At 42.5% G+C, this 22,252-nt stretch overlaps 1 protein-coding gene across 1 annotated transcript in view; it reads right to left on the reverse strand.

The window, feature by feature from the left end:
* Nucleotides 1–19,700, reverse strand: part of dmtn (dematin actin binding protein) — a 60,927-nt gene extending 41,227 nt beyond the window's left edge. Inside the window, exon 1 of the mRNA XM_060908394.1 lies at nt 19,477–19,700. The gene's annotated coding sequence lies outside the window, so the exon portion shown is untranslated. The remainder of the gene's footprint in view (nt 1–19,476) is intronic.
* Between the last annotated feature and the right edge of the window lie 2,552 nt (nt 19,701–22,252).

A 22,252-nucleotide genomic window follows, 5' to 3' on the forward strand; every position in this document is an offset into this window, starting at 1 on the left:
ATCATTTGTATCTGAACTGCATTTTAAACCATGTTTCAAGGTCATAGATTGCTGTAGCAGCGATATTCGGCTGTGTGTGTGGCCTGCGCACAGCCTCCCATCAGACCAGCTGCATCAGTATCAGGTGTTAGCTTATGAGATACTGTAGCAACAATTAACACACGCACAGGAACCATGTATTTCATTTCAAAACATGCACCAATACTTTAATTATTCAGACTTTCAGGACACTTGATGTGTTTTTACCAGTTAGGAATAAAACATGGCAGGATGTGATGCTTATAGGAAAATAATTTGTGTGACGCAACCCGACATGGGACGAAGTTGATTATTTGACTTCAGTATAAACCCAGAGGCGATTATAGAAAATCGCATCCTCTTATTGGTTGAGAAATTCTAACTATTTCTTGATAATCACCTCAAGCGACTCAGCAAAATGGCGACCGATCGCTTTTAAGTGAGAAAGAATTACAAATTATGAAAGAAAATGAAGTTTGATCTAAAACTACTCAAAGGTAAGGTGGAATTGTGATTTATTTTATCGATTTCAAAACAAAGTATTTGACGTGAGTCGACATAGATAACTGACAAGCCTGCGCCACGCCTTTATTACATTTGCATGTGGCTTTTGAAGTTTGAAATAAATTATTTTTATACGATTTTTTAAACAATCACCTGTGTATTTATACTAAAACAATTAGTGAATATTGACTTTGTCTTACTGTTCACCGATATTCATTTTTCCTTCAGTGAATACTTGTTAAATAGCAGCACATCATTCCTTTTACGCAACAGTGATTTGCCAAGAACTGTCATTTTTAATTCATTAATACAACCCTGATTCCAAAAAAGTTGGGGCAAAGTACAAATTGTAAATAAAAACAGAATGCAATGATGTGGAAGTTTCAAAATTCCATATTTTATTCAGAATAGAACATAGATGACATATCAAATATTTAAACTGAGAAAATGTATCATTTAAAGAGAAAAATTAGGTGATTTTTAAATTTCATGACAACAACACATCTCAAAAAAGTTGGGACAAGGCCATGTTTACCACTGTGAGACATCCCCTTTTCTCTTTACAACAGTCTGTAAACGTCTGGGGACTGAGGAGACAAGTTGCTCAAGTTTAGGGATAGGAATGTTAACCCATTCTTGTCTAATGTAGGATTCTAGCTGCTCAACTGTCTTAGGTCTTTTTTGTCGTATCTTCCGTTTTATGATGCGCCAAATGTTTTCTATGGGTGAAAGATCTGGACTGCAGCCTGGCCAGTTCAGTACCCGGACCCTTCTTCTACGCAGCCATGATGCTGTAATTGATGCAGGATGTGGTTTGGCATTGTCATGTTGGAAAATGCAAGGTCTTCCCTGAAAGAGACGTCGTCTGGATGGGAGCATATGTTGCTCTAGAACCTGGATATACCTTTCAGCATTGATGGTGTCTTTCCAGATGTGTAAGCTGCCCATGCCATACGCACTAATGCAACCCCATACCATCAGAGATGCAGGCTTCTGAACTGAGCGCTGATAACAACTTGGGTCGTCCTTCTCCTCTTTAGTCCGAATGACACGGCGTCCCTGATTTCCATAAAGAACTTCAAATTTTGATTCGTCTGACCACAGAACAGTTTTCCACTTTGCCACAGTCCATTTTAAATGAGCCTTGGCCCAGAGAAGACGTCTGCGCTTCTGGATCATGTTTAGATACGGCTTCTTCTTTGAACTATAGAGTTTTAGCTGGCAATGGCGGATGGCACGGTGAATTGTGTTTACAGATAATGTTCTCTGGAAATATTCCTGAGCCCATTTTGTGATTTCCAATACAGAAGCATGCCTGTATGTGATGCAGTGCCGTCTAAAGGCCCGAAGATCACGGGCACCCAGTATGGTTTTCCGGCCTTGACCCTTACGCACAGAGATGATTTCAGATTCTCTGAATCTTTTGATGATATTATGCACTGTAGATGATGATATGTTCAAACTCTTTGCAATTTTACACTGTCGAACTCCTTTCTGATATTGCTCCACTATTTGTCGGTGCAGAATTAGGGGGATTGGTGATCCTCTTCCCATCTTTACTTCTGAGAGCCGCTGCCACTCCAAGATGCTCTTTTTATACCCAGTCATGTTAATGACCTATTGCCAATTGACCTAATGAGTTGCAATTTGGTCCTCCAGCTGTTCCTTTTTGTACCTTTAACTCTTCCAGCCTCTTATTGCCCCTGTTCCAACTTTTTTGAGATGTGTTGCTGTCATGAAATTTCAAATGAGCCAATATTTGGCATGAAATTTCAAAATGTCTCACTTTTGACATTTGATATGTTGTCTATTTTCTATTGTGAATACAATATCAGTTTTTGAAATTTGTAAATTATTGCATTCTGTTTTTATTTACAATTTGTACTTTGTCCCAACTTTTTTGGAATCGGGGTTGTATAACAACATTTTGAGAATGTACAGTACCAGTCAAAAGTTTGGAAACACCTTCAAATTCAATGTTTTTTCTTTATTTTAATTAACTAAAAGACGCTTCGTGTCTTAAAGTAATGACTGACTGTTATTTCTCTTTACTTAGTTGAGTGGTTCTTGACATAATATGGATTACTACAGTTGTCGAACAGGGCTATTTACTGTATTTTTATTATTTACTCTTTACTGGTTGATGGTGTCAAATGCATTAAGAAGGCAAGAAATTCCATTTTTGACCAGACACACCTGTTAATTGAGAAGCATTCCACGTGACTACCTCATGAAGCTGGTTCAGATAATGCCAATAGTGTGCAAAGCTGTTATCAACGTAAATAGTGACGACTTTGAAGAATCTAAAAGATGAAACTTTTTTTTTTAACACTTTTTTGTTTACTATATAATTCCATATGTTCCCATATGTTATTTCATAGTTTTGATGAGTTCAGTATTGTTCTACAATGTAGGAAAAAAATTAAAAAAATAAAAACATCAAATTTGAAGGTGTTTCGAAACTTTTGACTGGTACTGTAAACTTGTGGAACAGCTGCAAGGCAAGTTAGTTCTTGTTATCACCAACAGCTATAAACAGCCGTTCTCTTAATAGCCTTACTTTTTTATTCTCTCTTGAATTTACTAAGATTTAAAAAAAAAAAAAAACACAGACTGTTATGTTACCAATAATCAGAATAACAAACTCCCCAGTCCTGTTAAGTTTCCCATGGCTGAAAACTTAGTCTGTTACAAAGCACTAACACTGGAGACTCCTTCCCTAAATGTCAAATAAACACCTATTTACAGAAAGCTTCACCATACCAATAATTAGACATTTTTCTTTGGTAACTAACAGCACTCTGTTTATTATTACCCTTAGTTTATATAGCTTGTCAAAGATACAGGTTCCTCTGATGAATAAGCTGTTTCTATAAAAATGATTACAACAAATGCATTAATATAAACCTGTGATTGAATTACAGCCAGAACTAACGCCAGGGTTTCTGTTAGAGAAAATTATTCAACTTCATTAATCTGGCTGAGTAGATCCATGAATTCAACAGTGCTGAGGTATAAAACAATTTATCACTCTAGTTTAGTAAGATAAATCTAAAATAATGCTTTGATAAATTTAAGATCTGGTTTGAAATAATCTTATTGTTTCAGTACTAAGAGAAGTAGTTAATATTTAGATCCTAAGATACTCTGAATATTCTGCAAATACTCAGATCCTTACACTTGCCTATTTTTCCCGCTTCCAACACATCAACTTCAAGAACTGACTGTTCGCTTGGTGCCTAATATATCCCACCCCTTGACAGGTTCCAGTGTCACGAAATATTTAACAGTTATTCCACGAAATTGAGTCGTACATGAGCTGATAGCTGACGAGGCGCATAGCACAGAGTCGACTATAAACCGTGTATGACGAGATTGAATGGAATAACTGTTTTATTCTATCCACATTCACTGAATTTTGAGAAACAGAGCATTTTTATTTTTTGCAAATCTGATAAATAAAAACTTTGTACAAAACGTCCGACAAAATCATTTCTGCTTAGAATGCAAACAAACCGGTTAAATGACAAGAGCAATTTGTGAAAAATGCTGTAATAATATTGCTTGAAAAAAAAAAAAGATATGTTCTTACCATCAAATGCTTTTATTCCATATTTTGTTGCTTTTTGATATATATATTTTTGTGTGTTTTCGAGTAGAGTTTTTATTTCATCCTCGGTTGGTTCAGAAACACATTCTGCCATTTTGTTTTTCTCTACTCATGGTATATGAGCTGATATGCTAGTAGTACAGTAGCCAATCAGAGCATGCGGTTGCTCATATCCAGAGAATGTGGATAGAATAAATATATGTTATTTACCAGCTGGGAGGTCCGTATCGTGAAATACTGTGACCGAGGTCTTGAAAGTACTGAGCGAGGCCCTCTGGGCTGAGGTCAGTATTCAAGGCCGAGGTCACGGTATTTCACCATACGGACCGACCTTAAGCTGGTAAATAATATATTTATTTTTTTCTTTACCAAATTCTAACAGAAAATGAGAGCGCCCGAAAGGGAAAACCGAGCCGAGGCGAGCCGCCATTTTGAATCCTCATTCACGGCTGTAATGCAAATTGCTTCCTCCTCGGTATACAAGTGCACTTCCATGGCAGGAAAAAAAAAAACTACATTTTGCCGCCTATGTAGTCCCCTATTTATACAAATAGGAGTCATTCAGGATTCAGCCATGTTTTTGCTTGGTGTCAGCAACAGTTACAGGTTTTAAGCTTTCTCCTGAAATGTTTTCTTGTATTTCGTCTTCCTCAGGGTAGTAAAACTCGCTTTCGCTATGAACACTGTCGTTATCGCTATCCATGATGTAAAATTAATGCGATTCTCCTGAGAAATGCAAAAATAAATGTTGACAAAAATTGCTACTATGTTTGTTGTTGTTGTTGTTGTGAACGAGCGAGTCGCCAGAGGTCCGTATCCGGGGTCCGTAACTGGGGTCCGTATTGTAGGATACAGACCCGCTCGCCAGCCAATCAGAGCGCAGGATTTGATGGAAACCGCACCGCGAAAAAAATAATGACTGTTATTCACTTCACCTGTCAGTAGTTTTAATGTTATGACTGATCAGTGTTCATATGAAGTTTTAAAATATGGGGTTTTATTTAAATAATAAACCCACTTTACCATTTTGGGTCAAACGATTTTCTGTTATGCTAGTGAGATTTTGTGTGTATAATATCTAGAAAAAAAACGTAGAAAAATCTAAAAAAAAATTGTCAAAATATGTCTCAATAAAACTCGGTATAATTTCAGATCTAGTTGCTCATGTTCTAAAGCGAATGGCATCACATATATGCTTTATAATACAACATTTCAAGTCTGTTCTGAATGAAATCACAGTTGAGAATTCCCCATGCAGTTATGCGTACATGATCATATTTCAACATCTCATCTCATTATCTCTAGCTGCTTTATCCTGTTCTACAGGGTCGCAGGCAAGCTGGAGCCTATCCCAGCTGACTACGGGTGAAAGGCGGGGTACACCCTGGACAAGTCGCCAGGTCATCACAGGGCTGACACATAGACACAGACAACCATTCACACTCACATTCACACCTACAGTCAATTTAGAGTCACCAGTTAACCTAACCTGCATGTCTTTGGACTGCAGGGGAAACCGGAGCACCCGGAGGAAACCCACGCGGGCACGGGGAGAACATGCAAACGCCGCACAGAAAGGCCCTCACCGGCCACGGGGCTCGAACCCAGAACCTTCTTGCTGTGAGGCGACAGCGCTAACCACTACACCACCGTGCCGCCCCTATTTCAACATTGTCTAAAAATTCAAACAGTAATGTTTCTGTGTTGAAGAGAAATGATGTTAAAAATTCTCTCACTAACAACTTCATTGTGTAAAATTGTCTATCTGGCTATAAATCAGAGCATCGTAAACAACCAGTTTCCAAAGTGTTTTGTTTAGACGAGTGTCTGTCTGGAAAACGATAGCGTAGCTCATCAGAAGGTGGGATGTCATATCCCGATTTGTCATAAATTTGATTCGTGCTCTATGCTACGGTGGAGGAGAGAAGATGGCTGAATTTATTCCTCTGTTTCAGCCTCGTCATAATTTGGGTACGATATGGACGCTCCTGTCTGAGTGAGCTCCCAAGAACTGTTTTATTTATACCAGCTTGAAAACTCTATCGTTCTTTAATCAGAGCCCACAACACTGTGTTCTTTTGGAAAACAGTCAGTAACAAAAAAACAAACAAAAAAACCCAAAAAAAAAACATTTAAAACAGCATAGCATACTAATGCGCTAATTGTTAAGAGAGTCAACTCTACTGTTAAATGATAATAACCGATTCAACAAAACCAGTTCTTTAAAGTGCATTCAGACTTGTTCACTATTAAATGAAGAAAAAGTCTTAATGATTTCTACTGATTTATTAATCTCCATTAGCATTTGGCATAATGAGTGAAGCGTGAGAACATTAGACTGCTGAGGAGAAAAGTCGAATGCTTTTGAGTTCAACTAAATGTGCTAATTAGCTGCATTTCAATTTCATCTAAAGATGAAGAAAACATTGCTTTAAATATTTTATGACGTAAGCACATTCACCTAACTGAATTAAATTTCCGTTTACGGTACGTCGTGCGCATTCTGGCTGCCGCTTCTCACCAGAGCTTTTTATTTTATTTCCTCTCCTTTTTTTATTTATTTCTTTTGTGTGTGTGTGTGTTTGTGTAGTTTGATGTTTGTTTGAGTGTTTTGTCCGCTGGTTGTGGTGTAGCTCCGGACCCAGTTTTGGGCGTCGGTTCCCTCCAGGCCTTGGTTTGCCGTGGGTGATGCCTGTGCTCGTAGCTATGGACTGCAGTGAGCTCGTTGCTCATTTTAACATCGTGGTTGTCCAGCGCTCTGTGCAGCAGTGCTTTAATGCATGGCGTGGTGTTTGAGTGATGTTGCCCGGCGGCGGCTGTGCTGGCGGTGTGGGACTAGTTTTCGTGAGCCTTTTGGTGGGACTGTAGCTGCTACACCATTGGAATGACATCCTGACCTCTATTTGGTGGACTTTTTTTTCCTCCCTGTAATTGTAAAGCGACCTTGGGTTTTGAGAAAGGCGCGATATAAATTGAACTTATTATTATTATTATTGGGCGGCACGGTGGTGTAGTGGTTAGCGCTGTCGCCTCACAGCAAGAAGGTCCGGGTTCGAGCCCCGTGGCCGGCGAGGGCCTTTCTGTGCGGAGTTTGCATGTTCTCCCCGTGTCCGCGTGGGTTTCCTCCGGGTGCTCCGGTTTCCCCCACAGTCCAAAGACATGCAGGTTAGGTTAACTGGCAACTCTAAATTGAGCGTAGGTGTGAATGTGAGTGTGAATGGTTGTCTGTGTCTATGTGTCAGCCCTGTGATGACCTGGCGACTTGTCCAGGGTGTACCCCGCCTTTCGCCCGTAGTCAGCTGGGATAGGCTCCAGCTTGCCTGCGACCCTGTAGAAGGATAAGGCGGCTACAGATAATGAGATAAGTTCAATTTATATAGCGCCTTTCACAAACCCAAGGACGCTTTACACAGGAGTTACCAAAAAAAAAAAAGGCCACACTAGGAAGAGTAGTGTGAGGTAAAGAGGAAAGTTTTCAAGTTAGCTTCGAAGGAAGAGAGAGTGGAACAGTCACGAAGCGATTGTGGTAATGAGTTCCAAAGATTAGGAGCAGCAACACTGAATGATCTGCCACCCATAGATGCCAGTTTAAAACATGGAACAGTCAGAAGTCCACAGACAGAAGATCTGAGGGAGCGCGAGGGACAGTACAAATGAATTAGCTCCCAGAGATAGGAAGGGGCGAAACCATGAAGAGCTTTATAGGTTAAAAGCAAGATTTTGTATTTAATTGTATTCACTTCCCTTCAGATAGGAAAGAGGAGAAAGATGCTCTATCGGCAAAAACAGCATGGTTTCGTTTTGTTTTTTCATTCCAGTTGGGGTTGTTGTGCTGGCGGTTAATAACGGTTCAGTTTTCAGTACCATGTAAATTAAAGGGGGAAAAATCTTAAATCAACTTAACATTTATGCAGGATCAAAGCAGCTCCTTCGAGCTGATTTCACAACAAATAAAATTTTCTTTAACAATAAAAACTTCTTAAACTAATCTGGAGATCTCAGATGCTAATATTTCCTTACGTTTCCTCATGAATGGGACGGACTTTATCTCAGGTATACAAAATCTGGCTGGATTCGATTCTGCATCCTGATTATGTTCTATGTGAGGAAAGATAAGCTCGTTATCGATGCAATTACCATCCAAGCCAATATGGTGGGGGTCAGGAACCAATTTTAGACAACAAACTGTCTGATAATAAAGAAACAGAAGAAGCCATTATTGCATACCCATGTACATTACAGTAGAGTGAAATTCTTTTCTTCCCAATGATGTGGAAGTTTCAAAATTCCATATTTTATTCAGAATAGAACATAGATGACATATCAAATGTTTAAACTGAGAAAATGTATCATTTAAAGAGAAAAATTAGGTGATTTTAAATTTCATGACAACAACACATCTCAAAAAAGTTGGGACAAGGCCATGTTTACCACTGTGAGACATCCCCTTTTCTCTTTACAACAGTCTGTAAACATCTGGGGACTGAGGAGACAAGTTGCTCAAGTTTAGGGATAGGAATGTTAACCCATTCTTGTCTAATGTAGGATTCTAGTTGCTCAACTGTCTTAGGTCTTTTTTGTCGTATCTTCTGTTTTATGATGCGCCAAATGTTTTCTATGGGTGAAAGATCTGGACTGCAGGCTGGCCAGTTCAGTACCCGGACCCTTCTTCTACGCAGCCATGATGCTGTAATTGATGCAGTATGTGGTTTGGCATTGTCACATTGGAAAATGCAAGGTCTTCCCTGAAAGAGACGTCGTCTGGATGGGAGCATATGTTGCTCTAGAACCTGGATATACCTTTCAGCATTGATGGGGTCTTTCCAGATGTGTAAGCTGCCCATGCCACACGCACTAATGCAACCCCATACCATCAGAGATGCAGGCTTCTGAACTGAGCGCTGATAACAACTTGGGTCGTCCTTCTCCTCTTTAGTCCGAATGACACGGCGTCCCTGATTTCCATAAAGAACTTCAAATTTTGATTCGTCTGACCACAGAACAGTTTTCCACTTTGCCACAGTCCATTTTAAATGAGCCTTGGCCCACCCAGAAAAGACGTCTGCGCTTCTGGATCATGTTTAGATATGGCTTCTTCTTTGAACTATAGAGTTTTAGCTGGCAACGGCAGATGGCACGGTGAATTGTGTTTACAGATAATGTTCTCTGGAAATATTCCTGAGCCCATTTTGTGATTTCCAATACAGAAGCATGCCTGTATGTGATGCAGTGCCGTCTAAGGGCCCGAAGATCACGGGCACCCAGTATGGTTTTCCGGCCTTGACCCTTACGCACAGAGATTCTTCCAGATTCTCTGAATCTTTTGATGATATTATGCACTGTAGATGATGATATGTTCAAACTCTTTGCAATTTTACACTGTCGAACTCCTTTCTGATATTGCTCCACTATTTGTCGGCGCAGAATTAGGGGGATTGGTGATCCTCTTCCCATCTTTACTTCTGAGAGCCGCTGCCACTCCAAGATGCTCTTTTTATACCCAGTCATGTTAATGACCTATTGCCAATTGACCTAATGAGTTGCAATTTGGTCCTCCAGCTGTTCCTTTTTTGTACCTTTAACTTTTCCAGCCTCTTATTGCCCCTGTCCCAACTTTTTTGAGATGTGTTGCTGTCATGAAATTTCAAATGAGCCAATATTTGGCATGAAATTTCAAAATGTCTCACTTTCGACATTTGATATGTTGTCTATGTTCTATTGTGAATACAATATCAGTTTTTGAGATTTGTAAATTATTGCATTCCATTTTTATTTACAATTTGTACTTTGTCCCAACTTTTTTGGAATCGGGGTTGTATTAATATTTTCACTTATCCTTGTTTACGTGGTTCAGTCATCTTTAGTTGGATCTAAGACTGCTTGTGGTGTCGACACTTTTTTCTCAAATGAAACTTTTATTAACCTTCATTTACTGTTTGACATGATTATATATAATTTATTGCATGTAACCTACTATTTTAATTAACATGCCTACTTAGTACTGCTGTTATATTTCAAGTAATTTTCTTTGGTGGAGTGTAATATTGTAGGTGATGTCAACACTTGTCAAATAGAACTTTGTGTAATTTTTATGAACTATTTAATATTAATACATTTTATCTGCAAAATTTACATCAATAATTCTGGTATTACTGATACCATGCATATTAAATAATTAAGTTTATAGTTCAGTCAGTCATTCTCTTTAGGAGACAATTGTTTACTTAACTGTACATACTATAGTCCTTTTTAATTCAGTTGTTTTCTCTGGGATCTAAAATTTATTTTTATTCAGTACATGCCTATTTGATCCCTTTAACTTGATGCAGTGTGATAAATATGCCTATTACAATAGGAATGTATAATGTGGAATAAAACAAACGGTGCTTTGGATTATATATTGGAATTTTTTCTCGTGTATAAGGGCTCATGGGTGTATGTAAAGGAAAAGTACAGATTTTGTCAGGGCATGGGGAACTAAAGGTTGACATGTATGACCACCGTGCTGCCCTATTTCAAAGAATAGAAAGTATAAATTGGAAAAGATGTGCATTAAGCAATGCCAGTAAAATATTTATACAATTGAACTAATTAACAGTAACATTTCCACGTGTGTGGAGTTTAACTGTAATAAAAAAAAAATCCAATGTATCGATTTATTTTATGAATATAAACCGAAACTTCAGATATTAGGCTCAAATATTGGGTTCCTCCAAATAGTGATCAAATATACCATGCACTGAGAGGCTCTGGTTGAAATTATGGATTCTGTTCGGTGACGGGCGCAGTACTATTTAATGAGGGGCGCAGGACTACGCCAGCCACCGAACAGAATCCACAAGTGCCTCTCAGTGCATGGTATATTAGATTTATATCCCTCGTCAAAAAATTCCAAACTAAAAGTGTTAAGATTGAATCTCGGCATAAACTCACCATGTTTGTTGTTTACGTCGGAGCAACCTTCGACCTGCACATGTGTAATGTACCATGCTCTATCGCCTGCCTTGCTAGGCATGCTCATGATGCGTACGTAGATCTACATACAGAAATGCTCGCTGAGCCACAGCTGTGACTCGAGTCGATCGTGTAGCTTCAAATTGTGACGTCAATTCAAGGTATATCCAGGATATACCATGACTGACTCGCACCATATCCGTGGGTTTTTTTTGTTTTTTGACATCATGAGATACATTGTTTAATCAATGGTAGAACTATTTTATGTCACGTGACCCATCCTTGGCCAATCCCTACACTGGAATTTTTTGATAAGCAATATAGTTTTTCAGCTATGCGGGTTTTGTTTTGTTTTTTATTCTCGAAATATACTTTAATAATGGGGAGCTGTGATGTCCGCCATTGTAACTAAATCAAAGAACTGTTGAAAACCATGGCATTAATCAACATCATCCTACCACACAGCTAAATTTTTGACTCCTGAATGGTATTCACCCCATCATTGGGCGATTTTCGAATCCATTTCAAGAGTTCAAATCCCTACAAGGACAAAGCCGCCTGTGGGTTGGAAACTAGTTTTTTTAGTTTTGGCCATTACATCATCAGTTTTTCTTTGGCTAAGCCAGGGGTGGGCAATTATTTTTTCCATGGGGCCACATGAGAAACAGAAAATTTTGTGGAGGGCCGGACCAAAAGGCTGAACTAAAAATTCTGCGTAATATTAATTGTATTTCTTTATATAAAGCAGTAAATAACATTGTTTTTACAAGCTGCTAAGACTGGTAAGAGTATGGAAAAAACGAGGTTGCCTTACAAAAAAAAGGTCATTTATTCAATCAAATTTCCCAAAACAATGGTTAACAAAATGTGAACGTTTGTACCATTTTTTTTCAGTCACATTCACCCCAAAACACAATAAAGACATCACAATATTGTCTTTCTACTCCACATATCAAGCAAGATACGTCATATTATAATAATGATGCCGTGTCGATTCGGTGTAGGTATCAGATCTACAGATCGGCTCGGGCTCCGGCGCTTGCTGGTGACGTCACACTATGTGATTGGCTGGACCGTTTGAAGGATGACGTACAAGTTTGTGGTTGGTCTGGACAAATTATGGAAGTAGTTATCGCGGGATTAGGTTTCGTGGGATTTCATGTCATGTTCATGTCGCACGCATTGCATTTTTGTTGAACACAACTTCAAAATAAAAGCAATGCACATTCAGTCCATGCATGAGGTAAAATTAGAAAATACGTTTATTTTGTAATTTCTAATTAACCTTACGTGGGCCGGTCAGAATGAACCAAAGGGCCGGATGCGGCCCGCAAAATGCCCAGGTCTGGGCTAAGCAGACACAAGATACGCCACCACGCTTACCAGAACGGTTGGGGATTAGGTGCCTTGCTCAAGGGTACTTCAGCCAGTCCCGCTGGTCCAAGGACTTGAACCAGCAACCTTTTGGTCCCAAAGTTGCTTATCTAACCATTAGGCCATGGCTTCCCCAAGACTAGGAAGCTAGTGGGAGTCTAAGGAGAAGAAAAAAAAAAAAACTGGCCATGCTCACTGGGTGGGAGGTGCGTCCTACTCTCTCTCTCTCTCTCAACCACAGAGATACTCACATATGTGAGCTTATGTATGTAGAAGAGGGCAGATAATGCTTTCCTTTTAGTGAGTTACACTGCATGAAGTTGGTTAGCTTCACTGGTCTTGGAGGAAGAACATTAGCTGGCTGGTGAGTGGGAACTGGCAGGTGATGAAACAGGGAAAGAACAAAGCAAAACAAAAAAAAAACAAAAAACAGGGTATAATGTTATTAGGGTGACTGCAGGACAAAAACGTGCACTGAACTTGATATCAATCGCTGACAGTTAGCTTACCAGCCTTAGACTATCAGCTTACTTCTGTAAGCTTTACTGTTTGCCATCTGCATGTTCTATACACTAAATTATAACCATGTTCTGTAATATGACAGGTTTTAATTTTTTTTTAAGTGCAGAGATTTCATCTAGCTAGCAAACGTTTCATGATTATCGCAGTTTAGCTCTATTTGGCTCATGGTGAAATATAGTTTTCAAGCAAGTGCATAATTTTATCTGTTTCCAGCTTTCTATTTTCACCAGGACATGAAACCCCACATAACAAATGCACCAGCAGTGTGAGGATTCAGTTATTGCTAGAATATTATTTAAAGCAGACTTCACCTCTTTCAATTGACATTCTGCACTGAAGACCATTAATTCAAATTCCCTTACCACAATATATCATCATACCGATACATCATCACAACCTTATTTCTCATTTAAATCTACACTGTCTCTTCTGTTCTTGTAAACTCCTTTATCTGCTCCTTTCCACTCCGCTGTTTAGCTTGCTGGTTATCCTATATGGTTCTGCTTGAAATCACTGAGGTGTGAAGGGCGTCCCGTTGAACACCCCCATGCTGACGCTTTAACCAACTTAACGCTGCTCTACAGACATGATTTATCACCAGTGAGGCGAACGGTGGCTGAGGGACCCATCTGCATCAGACGCTCTTCAATCAGGGTTTGATTTGGGAAATGGTTTTAAACGGCTCCTATTTGACCTACTGCATGGATGATAATTTAATTCTTCAGCTTGATGAGATGATCAAGTTCAAGTCCAAGTGCATGAGACATTTGAACAATATAACATTTTATTCCTTATTATTGAGGAGAAATCTTACTCGGTGATATCGACAGTGACCAGATACTCTGGTCATGCAATTTGCTTGCACAGCATCTGAAAATGAGGGGTCTCTCTCTCTCTCTCTGGCTCTTTGTCTGTCTGTCTGGTTCTCTCTCTCTCTCTCACTGTCTCTCTGTCTGTCTCTCGCTCTCTGGCTCTCTCTCTCTGTCTGTCTGGTTCTCTCTCTCTCTCTCTCTCTCTCACACACACACTGTCTCTCTGTCTGTCTGTCTCTCTCTCTCACACACACACTGTCTGTCTGTCTGTCTGTCTCTCTGTCTGTCTCTCTCTTTCTCTCGCTGTCTGGCTCTTTCTCTGTCTGTCTATCTGTCTGGTTTTTCTCTCTCTTGCTCTCTCTCTCTCACTGTCTTTCTGTCTGTCTGTCTGTCTCTCTCTCTCTCTCTTGCTGTCTCTCTCTCTCTCTCTCTTTCTCTCTCTCTCACACACACACACACACACACACACACACACTGTCTTTCTCTCTCTCTCTCTCTCTCTCTCTCTCTCTCTCATGCGTGCACACACACACACTGTCTCTCTCTCTCTCTCTCTCTCTCTCTCAAGCGTGCACACACACACACACACACACCCAGAGATCTGGCTTCCTGCCCTTGACATGTCCTGATCAATTGTCCTTATCTCATACAATACTCTTCTCCATCCTGTAGGGACCTAGGAGTCTCTCTCTCTCTGTCTGTCTCTCACACACAAGCTACAGATTAAAAAGATTAACCCTGTTCTGTTCTGTCCTGGTCAAAATCAACCATTTAACTTTATTTGTTTAATTCTAGAAGCAGAACATACCATTTTCCCCCAACACAAAGTGCCCTGTGCATGGATTTAATCCCTTATAAACAACCTGAGTATGTTTAAAAACGACATGATGTTCAAAGCTGGCTGCTGTGTAAATATGAAGTCCCATTCCCACCATCTTTTTGTAATTCCACTCCCACCTGCAATCAGGAGATTTCCTGAGCACTGAGAAAGGTAGGAGTGCTCTGTTACTAATCATCACTTAGATAAATAGTGAGCATTTTAAAATGAATGATATTTGTCTTGCTGTAAAAGCTGAACAAGCTACTTTAGGGAAAGGAACCTGTACATTGCTAAGTAATAAACACAACAGAACAGGTCTCATCTCATCTCATTATCTGTAGCCGCTTTATCCTGTTCTACAGGGTCGCAGGCAAGCTGGAGCCTATCCCAGCTGACTACGGGCGAAAGGCGGGGTACACCCTGGACAAGTCGCCAGGTCATCACAGGGCTGACACATAGACACAGACAACCATTCACACTCACACTCACACCTACGGTCAATTTAGAGCCACCAGTTAACCTAACCTGCATGTCTTTGGACTGTGGGGGAAACCGGAGCACCTGGAGGAAACCCACGCGGACACGGTGAGAACATGCAAACTCCGCACAGAAAGGCCCTCGTCGGCCACGGGGCTCGAACCCGGACCTTCTTGCTGTGAGGCGACAGCGCTAACCACTGCACCACCGTGCAGCCCCACAACAGACCAGTAAATATACAGATCGGAAAATGAGCATTTTAGTTCAACCTTGTTCTTATTAACGTTTTGTTTCAGCTCAGACGAGCATGCATGGGGGAGAGGAACCTTTTAACACCCACCCTTAATGATACAGCTTTACAAGGTGGTGATAGAGAGAAAAAAAGAAAGAAAAATGAAAGAAGTTGGTTTAACTAATAATAGGGACATTATACAACCAAATAAAAACAAAAATAAAATAACTGCTCAACGTCTCACGCTCTCAGCCATCAACAATCAGAAATTTTAAAAAGAACCTATTTATTTATTTATTTATTTAATCACTACATTCATTTTTTGGTTTGTAATTTTGGTTTACTTTTGTACATTAACTACTTTAATATTTTTACTAATTAATATAATACAATAATAATATTTACCCCCTCCTTGAACTGCCACCTTATTGTGGTGGAGGGGTTTGTGTGCTTGAATGATCCTAGGAGCTATGTTGTCGGGGGCATTATGCCCCTGTCAGGGTTTCCCAAGGCAGACAGGTCCTAGGTGACAGGCCAGACTAAGAGCAGTTCACCAAAACCCCTATGGAGAAAAATCCGAGGACCGTGACGTCGCCCGGGATGACGCAGCCGGGGCCCCACCCTGGAGCCAGGCCCGGGGTTGGGGCTCGTATGCGAGCGCTTGGTGTCCGGGCCTTTGCCCATGGGGCCCGGCCGGGCTCAGCCCGAAGAGGTGACGTGGGCCCGACCTCCTGTGGGTTCACCACCCACAGAGGTAGCAGTAGGGGACTGGTGCAATGTGGATTGGGTGGCAGTCGAAGGCAGGGGCCTCGACGACCTGATCCCCGGACACAGCGGCTGGCTGTTGGGACATGGAATGTCACTTCGCTGGGGGGAAAGAGCCTGAGCTTGTGCGGGAGGTTGAGAGGTACCGGCTAGAGATAGTCGGGCTCACCTCCACGCACAGCTTGGGCTCTGGAACCCAGCTCCTCGAGAGGGGCTGGACTCTCCACTTCTCTGGAGTCGCCCGTGGTGAGCGGCGGCGGGCTGGTGTGGGCTTGCTTATAGCTCCCCAGCTCAGCCACCATGTGTTGGAGTTTACCCCAGTGAACGAGAGGGTCGCCTCGCTGCGCCTTCGGATTGGGGAGAGGGCTCTTGCTGTTGTTTGTGCCTATGGCCCAAATAGCAGTATAGAGTATCCGGCCTTCTTGGAGTCCCTGGGAGAGGTACTGAGGAGTGCTCAGACTGGGGACTCCATTGTGTTACTGGGGGACTTCAATGCTCACGTGGGAGATGACAGTGACACCTGGAGGGGCGTGGTTGGGAGGAACGGCCTCCCCGATCTGAACCCGAGTGGTGTTTTGTTATTGGACTTCTGTGCTAGTCACGGTTTGTCCATAACGAACACCATGTTCGAGCATAGGGGTGTCCATAAGTGCACGTGGCACCAGGACACCTTAGGTCGGAGGTCAATGATAGACTTTGTAGTCGTTTCATCTGATCTCCGGCCCTATGTCTTGGACACTCGGGTGAAGAGAGGGGCTGAGCTGTCAACTGATCACCACCTGGTGGTGAGTTGGATCCGCTGGCGGAGGAGGAAGCTGGACAGACCTGGCAGGCCCAAACGTATGGTGAGGGTCTGCTGGGAACGTCTGGCCGAGCACTCTGTCGGGGAGGTCTTTAACTCCCACCTCCGGGAGAGCTTTTCCCAGCTTCCGAGGGAGGCGGGGGACATTGAGTCTGAGTGGACCATGTTCTCTACCTCCATTGTGGACGCAGCTGTTCGGAGCTGTGGCCGCAAGGTCTCCGGTGCCTGTCGTGGCGGCAATCCCCGAACCCGGTGGTGGACACCAGAAGTAAGGGATGCCGTCAAGCTGAAGAAGGAGTCCTATCGGGCCATGTTAACCTCCAGGACTCCCGAGGCAGCTGAGGGGTATCGGCAGGCCAGGCGTGCTGCAGCTCGGGCAGTTGCGGAAGCAAAAACTCGGAACTGGGAGGAGTTCGGGGAGGCCATGGAGAAGGACTATCGGTTGGCCTCGAAGAAATTCTGGCAAACCGTCCGGCGCCTCAGGAGGGGGAAGCAGTACTCTGCCAACACTGTTTACAGTGCGGGTGGGGAGCTGTTGACCTCGACTGGGGACATTGTCGGGCGGTGGAAGGAATACTTTGAGGATCTCCTCAATCCCACCGTCATGTCTTCCACTGAGGAGACTGAGGCTGATGACTCAGAGGTGGACTCGTCCATTACCCAAGCCGAAGTCACTGAGGTGGTTTGCAAGCTCCTCGGTGGCAAGGCACCGGGAGTGGATGAGATCCGCCCTGAGTATCTCAAGTCTCTGGATGTTGTGGGGCTGTCTTGGTTGACACGCCTCTGCAACATCGCGTGGCGGTCAGGGACAGTGCCTCTGGAGTGGCAGACTGGGGTGGTGGTCCCTCTTTTTAAGAAAGGGGACCGGAGAGTGTGCCCCAATTATAGGGGAATCACACTTCTCAGCCTCCCAGGGAAGGTTTACTCCAGGGTACTGGAGAGGAGAATTCGACCAATAGTCGAACCTCGGATCCAGGAGGAACAATGCGGTTTTCGTCCTGGTCGCGGAACACTGGACCAGCTCTATACCCTTCATAGGGTGCTCGAGGGTTCATGGGAGTTTGCCCAACCAGTCCACATGTGCTTTGTGGATCTGGAGAAGGCATTCGACCGTGTCCCCCGTAGTATTCTGTGGGGGGTGCTTCGGGAGTATGGGGTTCGGGGCTCTTTGCTAAGGGCTGTCCGGTCCCTGTACGAACGGAGCAGGAGTCTGGTTCGCATTGCCGGCAGTAAGTCAGACCTGTTCCCAGTGCATGTTGGACTCCGGCAGGGCTGCCCTTTGTCACCGGTTCTGTTCATAATTTTTATGGACAGAATTTCTAGGCGCAGCCAGGGGCCAGAAGGAATCCTGTTTGGGAACCACAGGATTTCATCTCTGCTTTTTGCGGATGATGTTGTCCTGTTGGCTTCTTCAAACCAGGACCTTCAGCATGCACTGGTGCGGTTTGCAGTCGAGTGTGAAGCGGCTGGGATGAGAATCAGCACCTCCAAGTCCGAGGCCATGGTTCTCGACCGGAAAAGGGTGGCTTGCCCTCTCCAGGTTGGTGGAGAAGTTCTGCCTCAAGTGGAGGAGTTTAAGTATCTCGGGATCTTGTTCACGAGTGAGGGAAGGATGGAGCGTGAGATCGACAGGCGGATCGGTGCAGCCTCCGCAGTGATGCGGTCGCTTTACCGGTCCGTTGTGGTGAAGAAGGAGCTGAGCCAAAAGGCGAAGCTCTCAATTTACCGGTCGATCTACGTTCCGACTCTCACCTATGGTCATGAGCTTTGGGTAATGACCGAAAGGACAAGATCGCGGATACAAGCGGCCGAAATGAGTTTCCTTCGCAGGGTGGCTGGGCGCTCCCTTAGAGATAGGGTGAGAAGCACAGTCACTCGGGAGGAGCTCGGAGTAGAGCCGCTGCTGCTCCACATCGAGAGGAATCAGCTGAGGTGGCTCGGGCATCTTTTTCGGATGCCTCCTGGACGCCTCCCTGGGGAGGTGTTCCAGGCATGTCCCCCCGGGAGGAGGCCCCGGGGAAGACCCAGGACACGCTGGAGGGACTATGTCTCTCGGCTGGCCTGGGAACGCCTCGGTGTTCTTCCCGAGGAGCTGGCCGAGGTGTCTGGGGAAAGGGAAGTTTGGGCTTCCCTGCTTAGACTGCTGCCTCCGCGACCCGGTCCCGGATAAAGCGGAAGAAGACGAGAGACGAGAATAATATTTACTACATTATATTTGACTTAATTATGCACAGAATAGCTCGTCATGCTACATATGGATTCCCCCATATTTTTCCATTTATTGTATTTTAATCTTACCCTTTTTTTTTGTAATTTAAGCTTATTTTCGTCTTATATCACACTTGTTAAAATGCTCTGTTGTGTACCTGTAAATGTTCTAAATATATAATAAACGCTTTATAATCTCTGTTCCTGAAATGAGTCTCACTTCAGTAGCTATTGCTGAGTAGTTAATCATGCTACTCATCTGTTTCAGCGAGGCTCGACTGCTGAAAACGCACAGCGCATGATTACAGAAGAAGAACATCGGTGCAGGAGAGACGAGAGAAATTAGTAAGAAAGGAAATAAATGCAAAACAAACCCACGCGGCTTGGCTTTCCACACTGATGAGAAAATCCTACACTGACAGATGCGCACTTCCTCCCATCCTGCTCTTCTGCTCCACGGCCTCACACTTTGGTCTTTTCTCTTTAAGAGTCTCTCAGTTTTTGTTTTTCTCCTCTCTTCTTTACTTCACCTCTCTTTCTCTCTCTCCTTCTATTTATATACATATATGTATTCTCACATCTCTTTTTTCCACTGCTCCTGTCGATCTCTCTCTCTCTCTCTCTCTCTCTGACTCCACCCCTCTTCTCTCTCCACCCTAACTGTAATTCTTTATCTCAGAGCAGCATGAGAAGCCAACGCCCAATCAGGCCCTTTGGTGCCGTTTCTACAGCAACGATTCTCTCTGCTCCATCGTGGTTAAAATCCTCTGATGCCCTGTTCTGTACTGTTACACACACACACACACTGTTTATCTGAGTAAGAAATCCTCGTATAAAACCCACACCGTTCACTTCATCTGTAAACATGTCCGCCCCAAACGCACAGCGTTAATAGTTTTCTGTTTCTTAGGGCTGGACAGAATGACAGCGTGATATTGATACTGCACTAAGTACAGCATGATATGCTTTTCTGAGAAAATCACAGACATTATCTACACTTCAGCACTGTACGATTCTGCTCTTACTCACAACGGGCCTCATTTATTAACCTGAATACAAGCGCAAATCTTTTGCAGGAGCACGTCCACAAGAAATATCGTGCTAATGAAAATATCGTGTTTGTAAAAACATTCATATTCTCTGGGAACTCCTGAGTTTGTGTAAATTTATGTACAGAGACTCACTAATGTGAACTTAGATTGATCAGCTTTAAATCATCGAATTGGCGATGAGTTTCTGCACTTTATGGGTTACGATAAGTTTAAAAAATAATTTATTTCACTTATGCATAAATGTAACGAAAATTGTGTGATACCTGTGTGCTTGAAAGAACTCAATCTAGAACAAATCCATAAATTACGACAAATAAAACTAGCCATTAAATTAAAACAAATGTCATGGTGACCTAAAGGGGAAAGAGATAGTGCGTGTCTGTGAGCTGCATTACTGCAAGATTGATTTAGCACACGCCTTGCTCGTTTACCGTTTCGTCTTCTTCAGTTCTTTGTGTTAAATGTAAATCAGCTGCACAGTCAGTATTAATTAACATACACTAGGTGGCCAAAAGTTTGTGAACACCTGCCCATTGCATTCATATGTGCTTGTTGAACATCCTGTTCCAGATTTATCCCCTCTTGGCGATGACGATAAGCTCCATTCTTCTGGGGAGGCTTCACTAGATTTTGGAGCATCACTGAACGTGTTCATTCAGCCACAAGAATATTAGTGACTTCGGCTACGTTTACATTAGACCGTATCTGTCTCATTTTCTTCGCGGATGCACTGTCCGTTTACATTAAACCGCCTGGAAACGCCGGGAAACGGGAATCCGCCAGCGTCCACGTACACTGTAAAAAAAGAATAGTTGAGAATACTTGAAATTTCAAGGCAACCGTCTGCATTAAGAATTTTATGTTTTGCCAATGATAATCCAAACTATAATAAAACTGTTATCTTTATTAAGAATTCTTAATTAAGTCAATTTTCAATTCCTCATTCTGCCAACATAGATTTCTCTTTTTGCTGAACAGTGGCATTCACAGTAGTACAAAAAGGCAATTGAGGTTATCACAATTTTTTTTTTTTAGATTTTTTTGGGGCTTTTTTCCACCTCTATTTGGATAGGACAGTGTAGAGACAGGAAATGAGCGGGAGAGAGAGACAGGGAGGGATCGGGAAATGACCTCAGGTCGGAACCGAACCCAGGTCCCCAGATTTATGGTATGGCGCCTTATCCACCTGAGCCACGATGCCCCCGAGGTTATCACAATTTATCATTGAACTATACATGCCTTTTTTCATTGTTCTACACAATTACAAAACTTCAAGATTGAAATAAAGTTTTTAAAAAAGTGTGAAGTTTATTGTACATTATTGAAGTTTTGTAATTGTGTGGACCTCAGGGGCGTCGTGGCTCAGGTGGATAAGGTGCCATACCATAAATCCGGGGACCCGGGTTTGATTCCGACCCGAGGTCATTTCCCGAGCCCTCCTATCTCCCGCTTATTTCCTGTCTCTACACTGTCCTATCCAAGTAAAGGTGAAAAAAGCCCCAAAAAAATATCTAAAAAAAAATTTGAGATAACCTCAATTGCCTTTTTGTACTACTGTGAATGCCACTGTTCAGCAAAAAGAGAAATCTATGTTGGCAGAATGAGGAATTGAAAATTGACTTAATTAAGAATTCTTAATAAAGATAACAGTTTTATCATAGTTTGGATTATCATGGGCACATCATTGGCAAAACATAAAATTCTTAATGCAGACGGTTGCCTTGAAATTTCAAGTATTCTCAACTATTTTTTTTTACAGTGTATTCAATCCAGATCGTGTCAGCTCCGGTGCTGTGTAAATATTCAGAATACGCGGATACGCTGTGCTGAGCTCTAGCTGGCGTCTCATTGGACAACGTCACTGTGACATCCACCTTCCTGATTCGCTGGCGTTGGTCATGTGACGCGACTGCTGAAAAACGGCGCGGACTTCCACCTTGTATCACCTTTCATTAAAGAGTATAAAAGTATGAAAATACTGCAAATACTGATGCAAATACTGCCCATTGTGTAGTTATGATTGTCTTTAGGCTTGCCATCCTTCCACTTGCAAGTGGTAAGTGATGTGCGCTGGGATCACACACACAGCGGCTCAGTCCCGA

This window comes from Neoarius graeffei, chromosome 25 (genome assembly GCF_027579695.1).
Source record: "Neoarius graeffei isolate fNeoGra1 chromosome 25, fNeoGra1.pri, whole genome shotgun sequence".
NCBI classification, from domain to species: domain Eukaryota; kingdom Metazoa; phylum Chordata; class Actinopteri; order Siluriformes; family Ariidae; genus Neoarius; species Neoarius graeffei.